The sequence below is a fragment of the Hibiscus syriacus genome, unplaced genomic scaffold, assembly GCF_006381635.1.
Source record: "Hibiscus syriacus cultivar Baekdansim isolate YM2019G1 unplaced genomic scaffold, ASM638163v2 tig00111000_pilon, whole genome shotgun sequence".
Classification (NCBI taxonomy): Eukaryota; Viridiplantae; Streptophyta; class Magnoliopsida; order Malvales; family Malvaceae; genus Hibiscus; species Hibiscus syriacus.
The window spans coordinates 43,828-55,632 of NW_024062947.1; the positions used below are offsets into that span (position 1 = coordinate 43,828).

The 11,805-nt window shown below is 33.1% G+C and overlaps 1 pseudogene; it reads right to left on the reverse strand.

The window, feature by feature from the left end:
- Positions 1-9,330: 9,330 nt before the first annotated feature.
- Positions 9,331-11,363, reverse strand: LOC120149285 (annotated as a pseudogene).
- Positions 11,364-11,805: the final 442 nt, after the last annotated feature.

The following is an 11,805-nucleotide window of genomic DNA, read 5'->3' on the forward strand; positions in this document are numbered from 1 at the left end:
TTCAAATTCACACGTACGATTTTAACCGATATGAATTGTTAAATTATGATCCAAATCTTGTATGATCCGGTCTAAAAATTAACGGTACAATTGAATTAAACTAGGGGTTTTTGTTCATAAAAAATATATATATGTAAAAAAAGAATATTATTCTCCCTAGAGTACATGCGCTCAAGTAGCTACGTCTGCATGGTATATATGCGTTGTCAATAGACTAAGAAAAATCTAAAGAAAAGTTATCTTGTAATCACCCTAGACTTGGATTCTAGGGTTTTACGTGCTTTTTACGAAACCCTATTATTTTTGTTGCCAACATTGTGAATTTCTCTTCTCTATCTATGATTTTTCTCATGTAGGGTTTTCCGAGTGAAAATGTATGTCTTTGCTTTGCAATCTCGTTTATTTAATCAACTTTCATGACCAAAGTTTGAACTGGAAAAGTTGAATTGAACTTTAAAGTCAACTTCAATTACCTAATTGAACTTGAAGTGAAGTTCAAGTACCTAATTGAACTTGAAGTGAAGTTCAAGTACCAATACATATATCAATTTGCAGAAACATAGTAGGGATCATTGACCTAAAATCCTAAAAGCCGGTTAGGTTAGATTTTTTTGGGGCCAAAAGTTGCATATAACCATAAGCAGGGTCGGTCCAATGAGTTTTAATCCTTTGGGCGAGATAATTTTATGCCCCTATACTTGTACCGTATAATAGATAAAACTAAATAATTTTTTAAAAAAAAAATGTAATAGAATTTATAGTCAAACAATATCAATACTAATACAAACCAAAACCTACAAGGCTACAAATATCACCTAAAACCGATCAGGTGTTTTGGAGTAATTTTTTTGAGCCAAATATATATATACACACTATAAGCACTAGAAAACTGATGCCCCCTCAAACATGCTGCCCTGGGCTAAGGTCCATCTAGAATATATATTGGACGGGCCTGACCACAAGAAGTAAGTGGGATAAGTTTAAAAGCCATATTTGGTCCCAATCCACCCTACCCATTCCAATTTTTTTTATTAGGGATAATTACCAAAGTTATAATTTTGGTTTAATATCTTTGGGGCTTTCCTAGTTAAGTTTGACACATATTATGATATCTTTTGATAATCTTATCGGTCAGAACACGATTATTGATCGAGAGACCTAATTATAGTATAACATCTTCAATAGTGATTGTGTACTCGCCACCAAAGGATGAAAGATGTATGTCTTCGGTCTCCACCTCTATATGACCACTTGTCCCTTATAATAGACTCAATTTGTCATTTTTGCTTCTATCGTATTTTCACATCAATTTAACCTTAAAAATTTAATTATATTATTTTATACCCTAAACCCTAAATTCTAAACCCAAATCCTAAACCATAACCCTTGACCTCTAAACTACAAATCTTAAACCCTAACTTATAACTCTGAACAACAATAATATTTAAACATTGGTGTAATTGAGTAACTTCGAATGTTTAAATTAATATGATATACGATATTGACGAAAATGATAAATTCAGTCTATTACAGGACAATGCTTCTATCGTATTTTCACATCAATTTAGTCCTAAAATTATTTAATTATATTATTTTATACCTAAACCTAAATTCTAAACCCAAATCCTAAACTATAACCCTTGATCTTAAACTACAAATCTTAAACCCTAACTTACAACTCTAAACAAAATAAATATTTTAAACATTGGTTGCAATTGAACAACTTCGAATGTTAAATTAATATGATATACGATATTGACGAAAATGATAAATTCATCTAATACAGAGACAAGAAAATGACCCTTTTGCCTAATAATGCTTTTGATAATTCTCATGAATTCGTTAAACCGAAAACTACTAAAAGCTAACTATTCACCACCACCACTTGGTGAAAAAGTAAGGACAATAGAGAGCCCAAATCTACATGCTCGACTTGACCTTCAACTGCCTCAATCCGTGTGGGACTCCCTCACAAATGCCAAATAAGATAATTTTCGTTAATTGAATCGAATCAAATCGAATTAAATTTTATGAAAGAAATTGTTTCTGAATTAATTAAATTTTAATAATTTTTAAATTTTTAAACAACAAAGTAAAAAATCAAAAATTAGAAACGATAATCATTGTATTATGAAAATTTAAATTTTAAAATTTTAAATTATTCGTTAATTTTCTATACACTAGAAAATTTTGATTATGTTAAAATATATATAAAAATAGATTTTAAAATTATTATTCATTGATGAAATTTGTATTAAAATTGAAATATAATAATCATTGTATTATGAAATTTGGTGGTTAAAATATTATTCCAAAAATAAAACTATAAATATTTTATAATTTTAGATGATATTGATTTATTAAATAATGTTATATGAAAAAAAATATAAAAAAAACATATATGTATATCTTATATTTATATGGTTTTAAAATGTTATTAAATTGGACCAATTCACCATGTCATTATAAATATTATAATTAAATTTGAACAAAAACGAAGATTCTATTTGATTTGACTCGACTCGACTCAGAAAAAGAATAAATTTTAAATCCAAAAAATATTTCGTCAGCTTGATTAACTCGAACTTTTAAATTCGAATTAACTCAACTCGATCAAATATTTGTCCCCAATGTGAATCGAATCTTCAAGTAGACTTGGGTTGGTTTTATACTTTGGGACACTTTCGATACGCAAGTCAATGGACAAGTTTAATAATAGAACAAAAAATCCAGGCTAACGAAGAAGATGAGGTTAGGGTATGAAAGTGTAGATAAGTGAGACCCCTTTTAGGATATTAATACCTGAATATAAAAATAATTATAAACTTAAAGAAAGAATAACATGTAAAGTCAGGGTGACCCTAAACGGTTTTAATTCACGGAATGTAAGATTATCAGTGGGAATAAAAGATTACCAGGGAATAAGATTACTGGGAATGTTGCATTTTGTGTTTGGTTGGTTTAGCAGGAATGTAGATTACGTGTTTGGTTAAAGGAATAAAAGATTATTGGAATGTATATTTGACTAAATTGTATATATTTGTATAATATTACAAATTGTAAAATATTTATATATTCTTTAAAAAATTAAATTCATAATATTTATATAATTTTTTTACAAAATTAAAAATATAAAAAAGGTTTATGAAAGGGTAAAAAAAATTAACCCCTGAACTTCATATAAAATTTTAATTATAGATTTTTTTTTGTAAATCTAAAATAATTTAAGGATAAATTTGTAATTAACCTTCGTAGAATTTTTATTATTCAATGACAGAAGAATGATATTTTTGAAAAAAAATAAAAATTAAGGGGTATTTTAGTCCAAAACGCCGGTAATGTTACAATTCCTAAGGGAAGGGATGTATGACTTCCCGGTAATATACCCAAAAAATCTATTATTGGTAATAAAACATTACGGAATGAGAGAACATCTGAACCAAACACCCCTACCTTTAGGGTAACCACCCCTACACACCGGACCACCTAACATGCTATGCAACAGGCGACAGCCCCATTTCCCAATCACAGTTTGCTCTAAGAAATGGACCCAATTTCCATTACTTCAACGCTGAAACTCGATGTTCCTGATATTCAATTCTCAATAATGCACCTATCGGTCACGAATCTAAAAATATTTTTAATATATTAAAAATATTAACAGAACTTAAATCAATTAATTCGATTAGTTAAAAATTAAATTGATCGGTAAGTTAATTACGAGATCGATATTAAACAGAGCTGGTCGAATTTACCATCGGTGAAGACGTTGCCACTTCCACAAACTATCTTTACGTGATAAGAACAAGTCTCAATATCATATTTTCCTTTCAAGTAATGTATGATTCCTAAGGGAACGGTTCTTATTCCATGATCATATGAAATGCAGCCTTACATGTTTCGGTTTTGGGCACTTGTTCGAAAATTCTAATAATGAGAAACCTTAGTTTAAAAGACGAACGATATTCTTCGAAACATTTAATTAAATAGTTTTTCGTTGATTTTAGTGTGTTTATATAAAATCGATATGAAGAAAAAAAAAGATGGGTGAAATGTGAATGTTTCGGTACCAATCTGTCATGATTATGACATGCGATAGACAATGATTGACCGGCTATGACGTGGAGAGGAATTGACAATTGTTTGTCTGGACCAAACGATACGCAAACTAAATTAAATGCCTAAAATGAAATATTTAAGAGTTGAGTGATAAAATCAATATAAACCCTAGAGTCCAATGACAATAGGAGTATTTGTGCTCAATGGCATATTTTCGGCTAAATTGGAGCATAATGCTGTTGAAAACAATAGTGACATGGTGTTGGTTCGTGTTTTATTTAGGGATTTCAATATGGATGGGAATAAGTCGGGTTTCGACCAACCCGACTCGATCAAAAAATTTAATGATTTTTTGAGAGAAAATCCGAACCCGACCCGAAATAATAATAAAATTATTATTATTATTATTCAATAAAAATAGTGACTTAATTGAAAAAATATAAATGAGTATTATTGAAATTATTACTAAATATATAAGGTAAAATTATATTTTTCCGGGTCGGATATTTTTCATCCTAAACCTGAATTTGACATGACCCGAAACCAATTTTTTTTAAAAAAAACCGACAACCATAGAAAGTGCTTTTTTAAAAAACATCGGATCTGGTCGGGTCAGAATCTGTCGGTTTTGGGTTCCATGCCCATCCCTAGATTTCAAGTGCTTTCTCGATATCCTTCTAATTCTTGATGATTTTGCATTAATTAAAATTATTTTGTAGATTAAATTTATTAAATCAAATTAAATTTAATTTGAGGATTAAAAACTTAGTTATACTATTTTTAAAGGTAAATTATAATTATAAGTTTTGATCTGTTTAGTATATACACTTCTAATTTTTCAATCATACATAACTTTTAGTTTTTGTTTCGTTTTATTACTTTGTCGTTCAAAACTTTAGTTTTTGTTTCATTTTAGTACTCTCATTCAATATTCAACGTTAAATTCTGAAAAATTGAAAGTTTAGGTAAAAAACGAACCAAAACTAACAATTTAGGCACTAAAATAAAATGAAAATTAAACATTAGGTATGATTTTAAAAAATTATAATTTTAGATACTAAAACTTATAGTTTATGTATAAATAGATAATTTATCATTTTTAACAATCCCATCAATTTTTCCTAATTGACATTTGATTGACAACACTTAAAATTTATCGATTTGATAAAATTAAAAATAGATGATGAAATAGAATCGAAAAATAATTAAGTGATTACGAATGTAATTTATCCTAAATTAAAATATATGATTAATTACCATACAATGATTAATAAAAGGAAAGCCTAGAAAACAAAGAGCTCTCCTTCTTGCCTCGTCGGGGATCTTTATCAGCTTCGCCGCGCGTGCTCACTAAGCGTCCATTTCAAAGCGTTCGAAAATGGAAGCCCTTATAGAGCTGTTAAAGTATAATAGGAAAATGGAAAAAATTACTTCTCGTATATTCAATAATAATAACTTCCAATCTGTTCCTCTATTTATACAACCTTTCAAACTAACCACCTAACTAACTCAAAACTGCCTCTAACTAATTTATAACAGAAAAACTGAATACTCATCACTCCCCCTCAAGTGGATGTTGAAAAACATTTTCAACTCCTAACTTGGATAACAAATAACTGTGCTGCTGACTTCCCAAAGCCTTAGTCATGATGTCTGCAAGCTGTTCGTGTGTTGAAATGTCTTGAATCATCCCCTGTATTTTTTCACGCACGAAATGACAGTCAATTTCAATGTGTTTTGTCCTTTCGTGATACACAGGATTAGCAGCTATTTGAAGTGCAGCTCTATTGTCACAGTAAAGTTTTACAGGTTTCCAGCCCTTCATGCTAAGTTCTGCAAGTAAGCCTTGCAACCATATCAGCTATGATATGACAACTGCCATAGCTCTATACTCAGCTTCTGCTGAAGATCTAGCTACAACATTCAGTTTCTTTGATTTTCATGAAACCAGTGAATCACCAATCTTATGCAAAACCAGTCACAGATTTTCTTGTCATTGGACATGATCCCAATCTGAGTCACAATAAGCTGAAACTTGATAACCTGAAGAAGACTTCAGCAGATTCCCTTTCCTGGTTATTCTTCACATACTTAACTACCCTTAAGGCTGCCTCCATATGAGATCTCTTAGGTGCTGTATGAACTGACTGAGTAGATTAACTGCATATGTAATATCAGGTCTTGTATATGTCAAGTAAATCAGCCTCCCAATAAGTCTTTGATAAACTGATTTTTCAACCAGATTGTCATCTTCATTATTCTGCTGCACAATCTTGTCATAATCTAAAGTAGCCAACTTCAGATTCTGCTTAGTGGAGTAACAACTGACTTTGCTTCCTCAAACCAGTATCTTGATTAGTTGGAGTGCATACTTCCTTGATTCAAAAGTATGCCTCCCTTTGACCTCAATATCTTCCCAAGAAATACTTCAGCCCCCAAATCCTTCATTTTAAAATGGCTATTCAACATTTGCTTTAATTCACAATCAATTCCTACTATCACTGTGATTACCAAATCATCAACATAGACTAAAATCAAGGCCATTTTACCTTCTGCCTCTTGATAAACATGAGTAATCATATTTGCTCTGAACATAGCCAGTTGAAACCAATGCCTCTGTCAATTTAGATTCCACTGCCTGGAAGCTTGCTTAAGGCCATACAATTTTGCAGTCTACACACAATCCTCTCCCCCTGACTGCAAAAACCCTCAGATAGTTGCATATAAACTTCCTCAGAAAGATCACCTTGCAAAAAGGCATTGAAGACATCCATTTGCAATAATGGCCAATAGAAGATGGAGGCAAGTGCTAAAATGGTTCGAATATTAACCATTTTAACCACAGGAGAAAATGTATCAACAAATCAATTCCCTCCTTTTGGTTGTAAACCTTTAGCAACAAGCGAGCTTTATATCTCTCAAACCTCACCTGATGCTTTGTACTTAACTCTATAAACCCACTTACATCAATAGGAACTTTTCCTGGTGGTAATGGAACAAGAGATCAAGTTCTATTAGACTTAAAGCATGTATTTCCTCTTTCATTGCTTGAACCCAAAGTGGATTTTGAACAGCCTCAGAATAGATTGAGGCTAGAAATTTGAGAATAGAAGACAAAAACACTTGAGTATGAATAGACAGGTGAGAATAAGAATGACAAGAGCAAACAAAATTATTCAACCAAATGAGAGGCTTAGATACTCGAGAGGAGAAGGAACAGGTGCACTTATTGAAGCAGAAGACTGAACGGAATTTGAGAATGATGTTCATCAGTAACAGTACTCAATTCAGTAGTATTATTAGGAAGGGAGCTAGAATGTTGAGGACTGGAGAATTTAGAACCAAGAAATCATCATCAGAAACAAATGTAGTGGATGGGAAAAAAATTGGATCAGAATCATAAAATGAAGAAGATTGGTGAAAGGGAAACTGGTTTTCATGAAACTTAAACATCCATACTAATGAATAATTTTTTAGAATAAGATTGAACAACAAATAACCTTTTTGGGTTGGAGAATATCCCAAAAAAAAAAACAGAAGCAAAGGCTCTAACATCAACTTATCATGGAGAGTAAGATTTGTTGCAAAACAGAGACACCCAAAAACTCGAAATGATAATAAGAATGAGTTTATAGTATAGTAATTCAAAAGGAGTTTTCCAAGATAAAACGAAGAAGGCAACCTATGATAATATAACAAGCAGCTAACACACATTCTCCCAAAATTTAAAAGGAACTCGAGACTGAAACGAAGAGCCCGAGCAACCTCTAAAAGATGCCTATGTTACGTTCTACAACTCCATTCTGTGAGGAGTACGAACACAAGAACTTTGATGAATAATTCCCAAGGATGCAAACAAAGGAGAACACTCAGAGTTAAAGAATTCACGACCATTATCACTACGAACAATTTTAAATAAGACAGAAAATTGATTCTGAACCATTAGGATAAATGTTCTAAGACAGGAAACATCATCATTCTTAAGCTTCAATAAGTACACCCAAGACATTCTAGTGTAGTCATCTACAATAGTTAAGAAAAACCGTTGACCAACATGAGTAGAAATTCGATAAGGCCACCACAAATCAATATGAATCAATGCAAAAGGAGTAGTGGTCCTAAAGGAGTAGTGGTCCTAGAATTGCTGACTGGAAATGGAAGCCTAGATTGTCTAGCTAAAGGACACAGAACAAGTTTGAACAGATTCATGATGCAAATTCATATTATGAAACATAGGTAAATTTTTTAATGAGAAGCTGGAACATGTCCTAAACGGGCATGGAACATGTCCTAAACGGCATGCCAAAGATTTTTTTTTGCATCGACATACTTACAAGTATTGAGAAAAGTTTCAGAACGAACAAAAGAATTACATGCAGCAACCGAATGATTTAAGGCAAAAACAGAAAAAACAGAATCTGCAGGAAACCTGAGCATGTAAAGACCTCTATATTCTTTACCAATAACCCTCATCATGCCATTGCAAAGATCATGATAGAACAAAACAACACAGTTTAACTCATGGGCCAATTTTGAAACAGAAATAAGGTTGTGAGTAAACTGAGGTACATGAAGAACATTAGACAATTGAAGACCATTTGGAAACCTAACAGAACCTATATGTGAGACAAAAAGAGATTTACCATTAGGCAGCTGAACATATTTAGGAGTGGATGTACAGGGCAAGGGATTAAGATGCATTTAAAATCTGATAAAATATGGTCAGTTGCTCCAAAATCCAGAATCTATTCAATTGAATTATAAGTAACTCAAAACTGCTTCTAACTAATTTATAACAGAAAAACTGAATACAAACTCAACAACAACATATGGAGGTGACGCCTCATCGGACTCCGATTCCGGCGACTCCTCTCCGCCGAATCTTCTGGCCAAATCAAAACCCTAAAAGAAGGAGCCACACTCATCCCCTCTCCCTCCTCCTCCTGTTTCTCTCCTTCACCCTCCCAATTCCCGGTAATTCGAACTTGCTTCCGATGATTTTCTTCTAGTGAATTTGACTCCTTTTTTATGCCATCAACTGTTTCCTTTTTCTTGACAATCAAAAGGATCGTCGGATTTCTTGCAAACCGGTTAGCCCAGCCGAGTCAGAAGCTTCCCTCGTAATATTAATATTAATAAATATTTATATATTAATAATTTATTTTTTAAAATAAATATTATTATATAATTTTTTTGAGTTGTTTGAAATTTTTTTTTGAGTCGAGTATCATAGTTCGTTTCGATTCGTTAATAAATCGAGTCGAGCGCGAGTCCATTCGAATCGAGTATTGATCAAGTTAATCTCGAGTAACTGACGATATGTCTCGTCTCATTTACAACCCTACCGTCTTTATATAGATTACTTTTATTGACAGCATTGCATTCAACAAGCCTCAACTGTTGTTTTCAGCTAATAATTCTAAAACCTACAATGATGATTACATTCTAAGCAACAAGCCTCATCCGCTAGCTTCCTCAGGTTGTCAAAGTCTTGGGATTTCCTCAAGAGCACGACACCATGGCCGTTGCAAACAATCCCGTCTTGCACGCAAATTCCCTGTTTGCCCAATCATATCCATCCCGGTTAAACCGTCCACCGCGTAAGCCATAAAGAACCCTATCATTGCTGCTTGACCTGCAAGCAATTCAAAAAATTTAAAACACAAATCGAACAGATCCGAAATTAACTTGATCGATCGAATTGGAAATTACCATTGAGCAATTCAGCCTCGGGAAGATATGTTCGCATGAACCATGCCCCCAGGGTATGATTGAGCTTCTGAAGTGGACTGGTTCTTGGTTTGAACAAGCTTCTGGTATATCTCCAAGTATTTTCTCCTCTTCGCTTCTATTAAACCAGAGAAAATTGCAGTTGAGTCTCATATGTATATACAAGTACGTCTGTAAGCGAACCGAACGAACATAAACGAGTTATGTTCATGTTCATTCGTTTAACTCTAACCGTAGAAATGATTAACCAAACAACGAACACGAACAACTAAACGAACAAATATCTTGTTTGTGTTCGTTCATTAAGAAATGTAGCGTGTTCATTCATGTTCCTTGTTAAAAATGATAAACGAACATAAATGTAACTTTCTTTAAATCAATAAAAATTCTTAAAAGAATATAAATAAAGGAACATAAATATAAATTTAATTAAACGAACGAACATAAATGAATGGATTACTAAACATAAACGAATAGATTACCGAATGTAAATGAACACAAAACGACGTTCACGAACATAAAAGAACGAACGAGCCATTTGTTGTGTCCATTCATTTAATTAAACGACAAGAAATCTGTTCATGTTCGTTCATTTAATAATAAACGAACATAAATGAACGATTCACTGAACGTTCGATTCGTTTACATGCCTAACAACATGTAGTGTGTAGATATCAATTAGATATTCATGGAAGCTCACCTGCAACAATCACACCATCCCAGTCCATCCTACCATTTCTAACAAACATATTCAAATCCCATGTTCCATTCTCCTTCGTCCGTCCTCGAACTTCCTAGCTGAAGCTCCGATCTCGACTCATCCGTCGACTTGTCTACAGAATCCTTTGGCTTATTAATATGCGAAGATGATTTCTCTTTTCATCGATTTTAAACCCTTTTGGCTTTCAACATTGATTTTAAACCCTTTTTGGTGCAGTTGCTATAGTTAACGTTGTTTCACTAATAACACTACACCAAAAGCACAGATATAACAAAATAGGATTATGTGTTCACTTGACCATTGATCAGCACGGATATATTGCAGAAATCACACATACCTAGTGGCAAGCCCTTGGTGTAATGTAAAAGTTCACACACACACACATGTGAATGCTACAAGTCACTAAAGCATATATAAGTATTAACTCAGCAGAGTAGAGCTTTCACTTGATGGTCACAGTGCTATTAACAAGCAATGTTTAGGAACATAAGAATAGGCTATCAGTTTAATTACAAAAGTGTTACCTCATGAATACACATCCGACTACTTCAACGTAGATGGTTCGTCAGTTAAGCTCTTTCCTGTGATGATTAAAGTGATATCATCAGAATGAGGGTCTTTAAGATCCTCCGTTAATGATAGCAATATAAATATATATTTACATTTATTTGAAAAGATATCGAATGCCTAACTAACAGTAAGTTGCTGATTTGTGGGTACAAACTTACATGCTTCCTTTTCTTCGATCAATTCCACTATTCCTCATATCATTTTTCACAAGAGCAGATCCAGATGGAAGGCCATAAGGCATTGGAGAAGGCGCTGAAGCAGGAGCTGGAGGAGCAGTTGTCATGGCGATATTGCTAGCTGAACGCCTGACTAACAGTAAGTTGCTGATTTTGTGGGTACAAACTTACATGCTTCCTTTTTCTTCGATCAATTCCACTATCCTCATATCATTTTTCACAAGAGCGGATCCAGATGGAAGGCCAAAAGGCATTGGAGAAGGCGCTGAAGCAGGAGCTGAGGAGCAGTTGTCATGGCGATATTGCTAGCTGACAAGGCAGCTGACGTTGAGCAGCAGCAGGGGGCGGGCTGCAGGTGTAGGAGCTTCCTCAGGTGGAGGCTTAGGCAAAATGAACTTCAACCGATTGTTTCGGTAGTTCTTCCAAAAGAGAATTGCTGTCTATGTGCCACTTCCTATAAATTTTAGGTACAAAAGTGAAAGATCCAAAAAGTGAACATGAATCATATTGATATAAAATAGTAACACATATTTCATTTAGTGATCATGA